This window comes from Cucurbita pepo, chromosome 12 (genome assembly GCF_057944985.1).
Source record: "Cucurbita pepo subsp. pepo isolate OVF chromosome 12, ASM5794498v1, whole genome shotgun sequence".
NCBI classification, from domain to species: domain Eukaryota; kingdom Viridiplantae; phylum Streptophyta; class Magnoliopsida; order Cucurbitales; family Cucurbitaceae; genus Cucurbita; species Cucurbita pepo.
Window position 1 is genome coordinate 9,801,770 of NC_141809.1, and position 13,349 is coordinate 9,815,118.

Genomic DNA, 13,349 nt, shown 5'->3' on the forward strand with positions numbered 1-13,349 from the left:
GCACCTTGGCAACCTTTGACAGCTAAGAATCACTTTTCGGGCTAAATCGATGGTAATTGCTTTCCTATCAAAATCGATGGTGATCGGTTACCACTATCAGGTAGATTGAATAAGAAGATTGGGCTAGCTGATGTATTCCGGAAAAAGGAGAGAATACAGAGCTTGAACTAACGCATTAAACTATGCGTATATCAGAGACAGAGACCTATGCTTCATTCTCGTTCTTTCTATCATCTTTTGGTTTACCCTATGGGTCTATCTTACCCCCGTGCCACTAAATAAGCATCCATTTGCTTGGACAAGCCCAGACTGCAAATTCTTAAATCAAGTGATCTCTGATACATATCAGTCTAAAGTGTGCGCCACCCATCTGTTAGTAGCCTTTGCCCATGCGGGGAGACACTCAATCAAACAGTTAGGGAGATCTGACTTACCCTTTAACACCTTTGATCCTCTCCAAATAAATCCAAAGCCAGTGTTTAATCAAAAAACATATGAATGATAGGCACAATAATCCTAGTTCTTGCGCTTACCGAGTCTGTTTCGCCACATGGTGTTTATATTGATTGAATTATAGAAGAAAGAAATGAGGAATCAATCAACTAAGAATGAATCCACTAATGATAGATAGTGATATGATAAGGAATCAATACAAGGGGAATAAGATTCGGATTACCTTGTTGATCGAATATCTCAAGGCAAGAACACTTGATTGAGATTTGAATCACTCCACAAGCAAGATCGATCATGTCTAGCTTGAATGACTCTTGATGTCTCTTGGTTCATATCAGATAGATTAGTCTTACATCAAACAAATAGATGTTACTCTATTAATAGAACAATGGATGATGATAAAAAATGTTCTCTTTCTTTATAGTTTGGTATTGAAACTCAATGATGTTGACTCCGTCTTTAAGCACAATTATGGCGATGACTATGATCTCTCGGAAGTTGAGCTTCTTGGATTACAAAATGAATATCAGCAGGTAGATACAACTTTTTACCACTACGCTTAGTTATAGAATATGGAGATTCCCCCGGGTTGAATTCGACACCTACCTTTTCTGTCGAACCCTCTAACACAGAGGACCATGTGGTTATTTGTGCTGACGGTGCTATCTTAATTAATGAATTGGGTAGATCTTCCTATTTTTGCAAATCTTCTTTATATAAAGAGAAAGGATTGGATTCCCAGTCTCATTACCACTCAAACATCCAAGAGTGGTAGGGTGTGGAAGCACTTCTTCGACGGAATTGCTCGAATTCTGCTATCACCTTCCCCAGATCTAGACTTTTTGAGAAAGTCAAAACTCTTGCCTAAACAGAACTATGCTCGCTTACAAGATTCAATCCTTATCCCCATTTTTGGTAACATGATGGATTGTATAATAAAGCTTTATGGCCCCAGCCAGCCATAGAACGTGCTCTTAGGGGAGGTGAACCCATCCCATTCTCTGTGGGCCTCATTCACATCAATGAGGATGGGTAGATTCTAATTCAAAGCGATTGCTAAAAAAGATACTGATTTAAAATGATGTGATTTTGGGTTGTGGGGTCTTATTTATCAACAAAAGTTGGTGTGAAAGCTATACGGCATTGAGAAATGCTTTTCTTTCAGTTGGAGTTTGAGGTTCTATTTGAGTTTCAGCGTGAGTGAATAGACTGATTTGATCTCGTTGCTGTGATGAACAGAGTGTTCTGCCACGGTCTTCAGTACTCCTATTTGGAAGGAAAGAAAAGACCGTCTCTTTGGAGGTCGTCAGTATAATGCTCCCCCGGACGTACTGTACTCCTTACTACGGAACCGGGTTAACAAGTCGCGATATGAATATCAAAAAGGAAGTTTGCTGGGCCATCCTTTAGGTTACAGAGGTGCAGGTTCGATTCCTGCTCGTGACAGTGTCGAGCATTATACTCTTAACCAAGAAATCCTTTCTCTAGGGTAGAACACCTATCTGAAGGGGCATTGAGATAAGCTTTTCGTCTTTTAGTGGTTATCTGTCATTTTCATTTGGGTGGATCATGATCATCTATCTTGGTCTTTACATTCTTCATCAGTTCTGTCTTTCTAGTAGCATTCTTCTCGTCAGTATTCAGTATCTTCTCGTCACATTCTCATCTTGGCTTAGTTACCTCTCTGAGTTCTTCTTCCAAAATGGGGTTGTGAGTGAGACCTGTTTTCTTCCTCATTTTAAGATAAGCGCCTACAATGCTGGAATTTGCAAAGCTAGAGGTCCTTCTAGAATCCTTGCAAAACACTCACAGAGAAAGCTAACTTAAGGGATTGATTCCAACCAAGAGCTGGTTAGAAGATGAATGACTCTTAGATCGAACTTGGAATCTATGATGGTCACTCTTAGATACCAAGAAAATTCACTCCAGAATTAGCTTGATCAAAACTAATTCAATGAATCGGTTTAAACATCAAACCTAAAGCAAGATTTGAAAAAGAATAACACCAAAAGGGTATCAAGAAAACACAAAGGTTTTTTTTTCTGTTTTAAACAAAATCCCCCAAACATGAGTATTACATGCCTTTAAATAGGTCTAAAAGATAACCCTAACATAATAAAATTCAGCCACCAACTACAAATGCTATTAAATACAAATTGAAGCAAATAAGGCATTAATAAATTTCCTTAATTGGTAATTCAACTAATAAAGGCAAGTCTTCTAATTACTTTCCATAAATTTCCTTAATTGATAATTCAACTACCAAAGGCAAGTCTTTTAATTACTTTCCATAAATTTCCTTAATTGGTAATTCAACTACCAAAGGCAAGTCTTCTAATTACTTTCCAATATCAGATCCATTATCTTCTTGATTTGATATGCTAATGCTATAAAGATTTTTGGGCTCAAAAGTCTTTGTTTCAACTTGTACACTAGCTAGCTTTTGAAGATGCAATGTATAGGCCTCTTGAATCTTCTTAACCTTGCTTCTCGTAATCGGTCCTTCGGGTACATGCAAAGGGTCAGCAGTTGAATTCATATCATCCTCCCTTTCTTTAAAAGGATTTGTCCTCAAATCAAGGTCTTCATTCCCTACATCAAATGGAGTCAAATCAGCCACATTAAAAGTTGAACTTACATTGTACTCACCTCTGAGATCTAGCTTGTATGCATTGTCATTGATCCGCTCTAGTACTTGAAAAGGACCATCTCCTCTTGGTTGAAGTTTTGACTTTCTCTGACTTGGAAACCTTTCCTTTCGTAGATGGACCCAAACCCAGTCACCTTGTTTAAAAATCAATTTCTTTCTTCCTTGGTTCTTGCATGTGACTAGTTTTTTATTTTTGTTTTCAATTCTTTCTTTTATATCTTTGTGAATTTTTTTAATGTATTCGGCTCTTGAAGAAGCTGCATCATTAGCAAACATATTATGTGGCAAAGGCGATAAATCTAGAGGAGTTAAAGGATTAAATCCATACACAACCTCAAACGGTGAACACTGAGTGGTACTATGTATTGCTCTATTGTATGCAAATTCCACAAAAGGTAGAGTCTCTTCACAAGACGTAAGATTTTTAGAAATTAGTGACCAAAGTAAGGCTCCTAATGTTCTATTAACAACCTCAGTTTGTCCATCGGTTTGGGGGTGACCTGTTGTAGAAAATAGAAGCTTAGTTCCCAACTTTCCCCACAAAACCTTCCAAAAATGGCTTAAAAATTTTACATCCCTGTCACTAACAATGGTTTTGGGAATACCATGCAATCTAACCACTTCCTTAAAGAATAGATTAGCTATATTGGTAGCATCATCTGTTTTGTTACATAGAATGAAATGTGCCATCTTACTAAACCTATCAACCACCACAAAAATGCTATCATGGTGTCTTCTAGTCTTTGGTAATCCTAGAACAAAATCCATGCTAATGTCAACCCATGGTTCACTAGGAACATCTAAAGGTGTGTAAAGACCATGTGGTTGTGTCTTAGACTTAGCCTCCTTACATTTAAAACATTGCTTGCATACTTTGTTCACATCTTTCCTCATTTTCAACCAATAAAAATGTTCACACAACATGCTATATGTTTTAAATTCTCCAAAATGTCCCATAAGTCCTCCCCCATGAGCCTCCTTCACAAGTAACTCTCGAATAGAACATCTAGGGATACAAAGTTTACCCTTCCTAAAAAGCATATCATCGAACACCATATGATCTTGCACATGTTTCTCTTCTAAACATTGCATATACACATCATAAAATTCAGATTTTTCAACTTTGTACAATTCAATCATGTGTTTAAAACCAAGAATTTTTGCAGTAAGGGAAGAAAATAAAGCATACCTTCTTGATAATGCATCTGCGACCACATTATCCTTCCCCTTTTTGTAATGGATTACATAAGGAAACGTCTAAATGAATTCCACCCATTTAGCATGTCTCCTATTTAGCTTTGTTTGGCTTTTGAGGTGCTTCAAACTTTCATGGTCCATATGAATAACAAACTCTTTTGGCCACAAATAATGTTGCCAAACTTGCAAAGCCCTCACAAGTGCATATAACTCTTTGTCATAAGTCGGATAGTTGAGTTGTGCTCCATTAAGCTTTTCACTAAAGAACATGATTGGCCTTTTTTCCTGCATTAAAACAGCCCCTATGCCTATCCCACTTGCATCACATTCAATTTCAAAAGATTTATCAAAGTTAGGTAAAGCAAGACAAGGTGTATTGGTTAATTTATCTTTCCGTTCATTGAATGCATTCTCTTGTTTTTCCTTCCATTCAAATTTCACATGCTTTTTAACAAGTTCATTCAATGGTGATGCTATACTACTGAAATCCTTAATAAATCTCCTATAGAAACTAACCAAACCATGAAAAGATCTTACCTTGGTTGCATTTGTGGGTGTTGGCCATTCTCTAATAGCTTTTACCTTTTCTTCATCAACTTGCACTCCCTTCTTTCCAACTAAGAACCCTAGGAAGTTGACTGGGTCTAGACAAAAACTGCACTTTTTGAAGTTGGCATAAAGCTTCTCTTCTCTAAGTATAAACAAAATTTCCTTAACGTGCAAATATGATCATTCAAGCTTTTTGTGTAAACAAGGATATCATCAAAGTATACAACAACAAATTTTCCAATATAGTCTCTCAAAACATGATTCATTAGCCTCATAAAACTACTTGGTGCATTTGTAAGGCCAAATGGCATAACGAGCCACTCATAAAGTCCAAACTTTGTTTTGAAAGCCGTTTTCCACTCATCTCCCACATTCATTCGAATTTGATGATAACCACTTTTAAGATCTATTTTTGAAAACAGATTAGCACCATATAATTCATCCAACATGTCATCCAATCTAGGAATAGGGTGTCAATACTTTACCGTGATCTTGTTGATGGCTCGACAATCAACACACATCCTCCACGTGCCATCTTTCTTGGGTACCAAAATCACAAGAACCGAACAAGAACTCATGCTTTCTCTAACATATCCTTTATCCATGAGTTCTTCCACTTGTCTCTGAATCTCCTTAGTCTCGGTGGGATTGGTCCTATAGGCAGCCATATTTGGAAGAGTTGCCCCAGGTACAAAGTCAATTTGGTGTTCAATCCCTCTTAGAGGGGGTAACCCCGTACATGCATCTTCATGTGGAAATATGTCATTGAATTCCATCAAAAGAGACTTAAAAGCACTTGGCAAAGCATCATCAGTTTTTGGTTCCATTGCTAAACACATTCCTTTGCACATAAGTACAAATTTTGGTTCTTGGGCTAACATATTCCTCATTTATCCCATTCTTATAACCAAACTCACATTTTCTCTCTTTTCTTCAAAATCATTTTTTTTTTCTCTCTTGGTTTTTCACTCATCCTTTGCCCCTCACTTTTCTCTTTTTTTTTTTCACTTTTATCTCTCTCTTTTACCTTAGTTTCTTCTCTCCACTGATGTTCTTCATATTCTTTTCTTTTCTTCTCTAATTTCAATTGGTCACAATGTACCTCATATGGAGACAATGGAAGTAAAGTAAATTTCTTCCCACACAAAGTAAAAGTATACTTGTTCATAAAACCATCAAATGTTACCTTTCTATCATATTGCCAAGGTCGGCCGAATAAGATGTCCCCCGCATGCATTGGTACGACATCACAAAGAACTTCATCTTTATATCTTCCAAGAGTAAAAGAAATAAGAGCTTGGGAGTTCACCTTAATTTCTTCTTTGTTTGTTAACCAATGAAGTTTGTATGGTTTTGGATGGGGATGGACAGAAAGTTGAAGTCTTTTTACAAGGAAGCTGTTTACCACATTTGTGCAACTTCCACTATCAATCACCAAGCTCCATGGGTTTCCTTTGACCAAACATCTTGTGTGGAACAAGTTTTCCCTTTGCTCTTCAAATTTCTCTTCCTTGATTTGAACATTGAGTACCCTTCTTGTGATCAAAGATATGGAATTACCTTCTTCAACATACTCATCATCATATGCTGCGATTTCTTCCACAAGCTGTGAATCATGATCCTCACATTCATCATCTGAATCAAGTATACCATTCCTTATCACCATAACTTTTTTTATTAACACACTCTTTGCTCATGTGTCCAAACCCTTTGCACTTCCAACATTCAATAGAACTAGACTTCTCCTTTACCGTCTTTGAAGCTTCATTCTTTTTACCAATGGAACTCTCAGCCTCCACTCTTTTAGCAGCCACAAACTTTTCTTTGGGTGACATTGATTCATTTCTATTCACAAAACTATCTTTGTTCCAAGTTTTAGAATTTGAAAAGGTGTTAGTTCGTGATGTGTATCTTTTTGAATGCTCTTTTTCTTTCTTCAATTGGTCTTCAATTTTGAGAGCATAATGATACATGTCTTCCAGATATGGTGGTGAATTTCTGTCAACAAGATGAGCAATTTCTCGATTCAAACCTCCAAGGAATCTAGACATGGTATCTTCTTCTTCTTCTCTAACATTTGCTCTTTCCATCATAGTTTCCATCTCTTGATAATATTCCGCCACACTTTTTGTTCCTTGAATCAAACCTTGCAATTTAGTTTTCAAATTTCTATCATAATGTGTTGGAACATACCTTTTTCTCATGGCTTCTTTATGTTCTTCCCATGTCTCTATTGGATCCTCCTCTTTTCTTCTTCTCTCGGATTTGAGATGTTGGTACCAATCACCAGCATGATTGGTAAATTCGGCAATAGCAAGTCTCATCTTCTTATTTTCACTATAGGTGTTGCAATCAAACACATGCTCTATCTTTCTTTCCCACTGCAAGTATGTCTCAGAATCTGCCGTTCCACAAAAGGGCGGGATTTTGAGTTTAACTCCCCCATCTCTATCTTCATGTACTCTTTCCATCCTTCTAGGTTGCATAATAGTTGCATGGTTATTTCTTCCTCTCCATCTACCATCAACATGTCTTTCTTGTACTACTATACCTTCATCTTCTTGTAATGTTCGTTCTTGTTTTTATTGTTGCGCCCTTCTTTCTTGTCTATCTTCCATCATCATTTCCATCATACCTTGAATTGCTTGAAGAATGGTTGTATTAAGATCTGGTACTGGTGGTACTGCTTCTCCATTATGTGACATTTTGTTATCAAGGGACCTCTCCACACTTCTCACAAAAATTTCACTCAGGGACACTCGTGTTTAACACTAAAAGGTAGGCTTTTGGTACTAGGTCAAGAATGTAAAGGCAGGCTTTTTTTTTTTTTTTTTTTAATTTTATTATTATTATTATTATTTTGGTGCAATCTTGCTTGAAGCTTGATTATAACCAATTCAACTATCAATTCTAACAAGCTAAGACTAGTATCTCAAGAATCAAGAGCTTGAAAATAAATGATAAGAACTGAATATATATTTTTTTTCTCTCAGAACTGATTTTTTTTTCTTTCTTTTTTTTTCGATAATCTGAGAGAGAAAAAAAAATTGATAAAAAAAAAATAACAATAAAAATATTTCACCTCTAGAGCGGCCAAAGAACGTCGACCAAATGCTCTGATACCAAATGATAAGCGCCAACAATGCTGGAATTTGCAAAGCTAGAGGTCCTTCTAGAATCCTTGCAAAACGTTCATAGAGAAAGCTAACTTAACGGATTGATTCCAACCAAGAGCTGGTTAGAAGATGAATGACTCTTAGATCGAACTTGAAATCTATGATGGTCACTCTTAGATACCAAGACAATTCACTCCAGAATTAGCTTGATCAAAACTAATTCAATGAATCGGTTTAATCATCAAACCTAAAGCAAGGTTTGAAAAAGAATAACACCAAAAGGGTATCAAGAAAACACAAAGGTTTTTTTTTCTGTATTCAACAACCCCCAAACATGAATATTACATGCCTTTAAATAGGCCCAAAAGATAACCCTAACAAAATAAAGTTCAGCCACCAACCACTAATAAATGGTAATAAATGCTATTAAATACAAATTGAAGCAAATAAGGCATTAATAAATTTCCTTAATTGGGAATTCAACTACCAAAGGCAAGTCTTTTAATTACTTTTCATAAATTTCCTTAATTGGTAATTCAACTACCAAAGGCAAGTCTTCTAATTACTTTCCATAAATTTCCTTAATTGGTAATTCAATGCTCTAGTGTCTCTGGGCAACGAGTAGGATGGAGCCACTTTCTCAACTCTTAGTCAAGCGTCCCATATATATTGAGGGAAGGGAAAAAGGGGTCTCTTTCCTCGCCAGTAGAGGTCAATCCCCTATCACCTTCGGTGCCTCCTTGTGGTCCTTCTCTTTAGCTTTTCCTCGGCCTTGAGAGTTAGAGCTAGTTGATAGGCCACCACATTTGATGCATTGAGATTGAATCTTGGATTTCGAACCTCAAGCCCTATCCAGCAAGGGATGGGATTCTTTGTCGGATTCGTTCAAGCCATTGTGAATAAACAATTGGTAGAACTCTGCAACTAGAAGAAGTAGGGGCTTTCTTGTACGCTTCCCCCTATCCTAACAAACAAGCGAAGTTTACCCTTTAGAACAAGCTTTGGGTCTATCTAATCGGAGGGTAGACATTTCTCCCGTAACCTCGATCGCATCTTGTCTCATGTACTTCCCTTTGCCTTTCTGCTGACTCCTTACTTGGACTTGATCCCACCAAATTGAGGCATGACCCCCGGGCTCAGGAATTGAATCTTCGCATACCTACTCTCGTTCTTTCCAATCAAAGAACTTTTCCACGCTACTTTTTTAATGAATCAAGTCCTCGGGATGCAATCGGCCATGCTATTTTGAACGTCCACTTTGCACGATCTCCTTTTTATTGAAGCCCTTCTCCATTAGAAAGAAGGCCCAATCTCAATTGGCTGGAACTTCTTCTTCATTCATAGTTCCTTGATCATGTGATCGGATCTAGTTGATCAAATTTGAATCGGAGGTCTTGAACTCGAGTTTGTGAAAGACTCTTCCCTCTCCTTTCATTTAAGCCCTTTTTTTTATTGCCCTAAAAGATGTTGGATCGGTATGGCAACCCTAGAGGGGGGTGAATAGGGTTTTAACGATAAAAGTGTTTAAACGTGATTAATTTTTCTAATGATGAAACTTTTTACAAATAAGTAGAAGATGATAATTACTATAACAAAGTAATTCAAGTCAAAACAATAATCAAGTAGAACATGCAATAAATCACAATAATAATTTTGAAATTAAATAGAAAAGAGTTAGAGAAAATGACACCGTAGTTTTATAGTGGTTCGGTCAAACTCGACCTACTCCACTCCCCAAGCGCCTCTTGGGAATTTGAATAAAGAACTTTCTCGACTCTTTCCACGGATCTTAGCCAAACCGCTACACCGCTCTTTTTACGAGTTCAAGAGCAAACTCAATCCTTTCCACGGTGCAGGATCAAACCGATACAAGTATTTGAGTTTGATAATAACACACCACAACTCTCTCAAAGAGTAGATTTACAATTTGGGATACTCACAACTATTTCCTCACAATACAAAAATAATCCCTCTCAAGAATAAGATGAAAAGAAATAAACTTGTAAGCTTGGAGAGAGCAACAAACAATGGAGACTTTGAACAAATGAGGATTGGAGAATGTATGTAAGTTGTGTATTTTAAAATGTGGGGAAGATGAGTTTATATAGAGGAGAAAAGTGGCAAAATGTAGGATTGAATATTGACCATTGGATTGTGTTAGGAATAATGGAAGGTGGAGATTAAAAGTAAATAAATAAGAAAATTTTCTAAATTCATTTATTTCAACATTTTAATATAATAGTAATATAATATAATAATAATAAAAAGTTATGTGAGTAACGGTCAAATGAAATTCAAAATTTATTATAAATATAATAATATAATAATAATAAAAACTATGTGAGTAACCACCAAAATTTTAAAATATAATAATATAATAATATAATATAGTAATAATAAAAATCGATGTGAGTAACGGTTAGATTCAAATTTATATTTTGTAAAAATAACTTTATTTAAAAAATATAGTAATAAGAAAAACTCCACCATTTGTTACTCTCCCAAAATCATAAATGTCATACTTTGATATATTTTGATTTGTCCATCATTTTGATTTTGCTGCCACATCATCACGTCGGGTATGTTGTCTCGACTGTAATTTCTTCGTTTTAGCTCTGATTTGAGTAATTAAAAAGTCGTTGAAATTGTTATTCCCGACCTTATACTGTGGACAGTTCAAAATACTGAAAATAATTAATAATTAAAAAGTAGGTTTGTTATCATCAAAACATTAATTAATTGATTGAAATTAATTAAAGTGAGATGAAGGCCAAAAAGCCAACAATCTCCCCCTTTTTTATGATGACAAACCATTTCAAGAAAAATTCATAAAAACCAAGGTAATACACCATCCATGTAATAATACCAATACATGCTAATATATTATCATAAATTTTACTCAAGCACATTCTCCCCCTATATTAATGCCTCAAGAAATTATGAAAACATCAAACAAGTAAATGATTCATAAATAATAAAACAACAAACTTAGAGCATATTTTTCTTAATTTTCTCCCCCTTTGTAATCATCAAAAAGAACAATTGAAAGAGAATAAGAATGACATAATGGCTCCCCCTAAAAACATGCATTAAAAAATTATAAAATTCAAGATATATCACAACGAATAATACCAAGCTCAAGCCTATTTTTGCAAAAATTTTCTTCATTCAATGGCTTGGTGAAAATATCGGCTAGTTGATTATTAGAGTTTACAAAATCAAGAATAATATGTCCATTTTGCACATGCTCTCTAATAAAATGATGTCTAATGTCAATATGTTTAGTTCTAGAATGATGAATAGGATTTTTAGTTAAATTAATAGCACTTGTATTATCACAAAATATAGGCACACTATGAAACTTTAATCCAAAATCACAAAGAGTTTGTTTCATCCAAAGAATTTGAGCACAACAACTAGCAACCGCATTATATTCCGCTTCGGTAGTAGATAAGGCAACCGAATTTTGCTTTTTACTAAACCAAGAAACTAAGGAACTACCAAGAAATTGACAAGTTCCACTAGTACTTTTACGATCAAGTAAGCTTCCGGCAAAATCCGCATCAGAATATCCTACCAATTTAAATTCAACATTTCTAGGATACCACAATTCTAAGTCAATAGTTCCAAACAAATATTTAAATATTCTCTTAACCGCATGTAAATGAGATTCCTTAGGACAAGATTGAAATCTAGCACAAAGACACACACTAAACATAATATCGGGTCTACTAGCGGTCAAGTAAAGTAAAGATCCAATCATACCTCGATAAGCTTTAATATCCACACTTTTACCTTTTTCATCCTTGTCAAGCTTAGTGGATGTGCTCATGGGAGTTCTTGCAATCTTACCTCCATTGAACTTGAATCTTTTGAGCAAATCTTTAGTGTATTTCTCTTGATTGATGAAGATTCCATTCTTGAGTTGTTTGATTTGAAGTCCAAGAAAGAAACTAAGTTCTCCCATCATACTCATCTCAAACTCACTATGCATACATTTAGAAAATTCTTCACATAAAGAAGGATGAGTAGAACCAAATATGATATCATCTACATATATTTGCACTAATAGCATATCGTTTTCTTTAATCTTAATAAAGAGTGTAGTGTCGAGTTTGCCCATTTTAAAATCATTCCCGATAAGAAAATTACTAAGTCTATCATACCAAGCTCTTGGAGCTTGTTTTAAGCCATAAAGAGCCTTTTTCAACTTATAGACATGATGAGGAAATTCTACATTTTCAAATCCAGGAGGTTGTTCTACATAAACTTCCTCCATAATATAACCATTCAAAAATGCACTTTTCACATCCATTTGATATAATACAAAATTTTTGTAAGAAGCAAAAGCAAGTAACATTCTAATAGCTTCTAATCTAGCAACGGGTGCATAAGTTTCTTCATAATCTATGCCTTCCTCTTGACAATAACCTTGAGCTACAAGCCTAGCTTTATTTCTAATGATATTCCCATTTTCATCCATTTTATTTCTAAAAACCCATTTGGTTCCAATAATAGAAGTATTAGATGGCCTAGGGACTAATTCCCAAACTTTGTTCCTTTCAAATTTATTTAGCTCTTCTTGCATGGCTAAAATCCAAAACTCATCATTTTCGGCATCCTTAAGACTTTTTGGTTCAATTTGAGAAACAAAAGCAAGATTATTAAATAAATTAATAGAAGAGCGAGTTTTCACACCTTGTTCGAGATCACCAAGAATCAAGTCCTTGGGATGAGACAAGGCATACCTCCATTCTTTTGGCATTGATGAAGGACCTTCTTCCTTTAAGCTCACCTCTTCTTTACTCGTAACCATTTCTTTGCCGTTGTCACTAACGAGTAAATCTCCAAAAATTCTTTCTAAATCATCACTACAAATAAACTCATTTGAAATATTATTGCAAGATTCATCAAATACCACATGCATAGATTCTTCAATAACTAGAGTTCTCTTATTGAAAATTCTATAAGCTTTACTAGTAGATGAATAGCCAAGAAAAATACCAATATCCGTTTTTGAATCAAACTTTCCAAGCTTTTCTTTGTTGTTCAAAATAAAACATTTACAACCAAAAACTTTGAAATACCCAACATTTGGAATTTTGTTATACCAAAGTTCACAAGCAGTTTTATTTAATGAAGGTCTAATTAAAACTCTATTTAAAATATAACAAGCGGTATTAACTGCTTCCGCCCAAAAATATTTAGGTAAATCATACTCATTTAACATTGATCTAGCAAATTCTTGTAAAGTACGATTTTTCCTTTCAACCACACCATTTTGTTGAGGAGTCCTCGAAGAGGAGAAGTCATGAGAAAGACCGTTATCTTCACAAAATTTTTCAAAGGCAACACTATCAAATTCTCCTCCATGGTCACTCCTA

At 35.3% G+C, this 13,349-nt stretch overlaps 1 pseudogene; it reads right to left on the reverse strand.

The window, feature by feature from the left end:
- Positions 1 to 12,892, reverse strand: part of LOC147789981 (uncharacterized) — a 30,994-nt pseudogene extending 18,102 nt beyond the window's left edge.
- Positions 12,893 to 13,349: the final 457 nt, after the last annotated feature.